Raw genomic sequence first — 2137 nt, 5'->3', positions numbered from 1 at the left:
AGGTGCGAGCCAATCGCGGCCCGCCACGTGCAATTTCCCTCGGCGTCTCTCTTTCCCCGTTCATTTCTCATTCCTCCTCTGCTATCTCTTCCCTGCCTGCTTGCCTCCCTTCTTCCTCTTGCCTCCGCGCCGCCACCACCGCCACTGCCGCCACCGCCACCGCCACTGCCGCCGCCGCCGCCGCCACACCGAGCCGCGCTGCTAACTTATTTAAACGAGACTCGACCCCGTCACTACGAGTACGAATCCCTTTCGTATTCGGCACCGATGCGCCGTGACTCGAGAAAGAGAAAGAGAGAGAGAGAGAGAGCAACGACCCCCGCAACGATTCTTCGCCCGCTGCCTTTTATCGATCGGCCTCCTTTGTCCCGCGACCTTGTACCTCCACGGGATGCAACCTCTATGCCTCTTGGAAAAACCTACTTCAATCGCACGGTTGTCCGTGTCATTGGTCCGTGCGCTCTCTTTGTCGTTGGTGCCCCTTGCGCCCTGTGTCGAGGGACCTAGTCCAGTCGGAGTCCTCTTGATCCAATTATGCTACGTTCGAGCCCGCTCTCTCGGTCGAGAATCGAATCGTTTTGGAAATTTTCGAATGGATTCTTTGAGCAAACAGTTAGAGAAACTTGGATAAAAGGATAGGAAAACTTTTTTGCTCTTACGATTTTATTTATATGTCTTAATAGATGCGCCATTATCTATCGTTAATTTAGGGATTGAGCGATCAGTTTTCCAAAGAAACTTCATAATCGATGTATATATGCAAACTATGGACTTAGATGTAGAAACGAAAAATGCATTACTCATTTTTATGCTAATGTATTCTCGAATAATCTATCAACGAATCTCATCAGCGGAGATCGAAGATTTTTCCGAAAAGGAAATTGCCTTCGAGATATCGTGCTCGTGAAAGTCAAAGAATAACTCTATCAGCATAGCATGTCTCTCCTGGCAAATTCGTAGCTTCTTCCAAATGAAATGTTTATACTCTTCCTGAGCAGGAAACAGGCTGTAGCCGTTGCTGCTGCTCCTCGGACGTGAATTATGACTTCCGACCTATTTTCGCATTGTCGCGGAGTCCGGGGGCCTCGTTAACCTCCGTTGGAGCGCGGCTTTCTTCCAGTTTATGATTTACTGGCGTGTATAAATCATCCGCCGGGGGCCCAAGGTTGTATTTTCGACAAAAGTCACTCGGGTTGCTTGCGCCACGAGCCGGGACAGTTGGCCAGGACGTTACGCAACCAACCACTGAATGCCAGCACGAGCTTTTGACCTGCAGGAAGTCGGCCGTCCGACAAAAGGAACCACGCGGATTATTGCCTTGTATCTGAATCCCTACCGCAACCACCTGCGTATTGGTCGTTGCACTATATCAGAAGTTTTTATGATTTGGCCTCTCAATTTTTAATATTAACGGCCGGTAATAAATTTTAAAATGAGTTGTGAGACAATACTCTTATTGTCTTGGCAATGAATGGTGATAAGTGGGTTTTGAAGAATTTTACATCTCGACTTATATGATCGAAGAAGAAATTTCTTTCATTTCAAAATTTTTTTTCTTCAGAGACTAACACTTCTTTTCATGAAAGAGTGAAAATATTTTATTTGAGTAAATGATAGTTTTATATAGTAATTTTAATCGATTAAATAAAAAGTGAAATTTTATTTAATCGAAATAGTAAAATCGAAATGTTTCTATGGTAAAATGAAATGGATAGTCTTGAAGAGGTCAAAAGCTGATCGCGAAGCCATATGAAATACAGTATTCGCACTCGATAACATGTAATCGAATTAAAGCTATTTTATACCCAGTATAGATAATCCGGCAAGGCTTTATTCAGCTACTGCGTTCGACACGCCCAGCTGTTTCTTTGTTTGAAAAGTTACGTTCTAGTCAGTGCTGTATTTGTACTCTGCGAAGCCTGTTACCAACCGATTAATTGGCAACGAATTAAGATAGTCTTTTGATAAACTGTCGATCTTTATTTTAGCATGATTTTATAATCAATCGTCTTAACGTTACGCGAAATATTTTTCGTCAGAAAATTAGTGATCTTTAAGAAAAACGATGAAATTAAAATTTTTTGGAGTATAGAATAATAAGAAAATTTTTTGAAAAATTTAATAAATATTTTTTCCA

Source organism: Apis dorsata, unplaced genomic scaffold, assembly GCF_000469605.1.
Source record: "Apis dorsata unplaced genomic scaffold, Apis dorsata 1.3 scaffold_133, whole genome shotgun sequence".
NCBI lineage: Eukaryota > Metazoa > Arthropoda > Insecta > Hymenoptera > Apidae > Apis > Apis dorsata.
The sequence above is the reverse complement of the archived record's forward strand: the minus strand, read 5'-3'. Positions refer to the sequence as shown.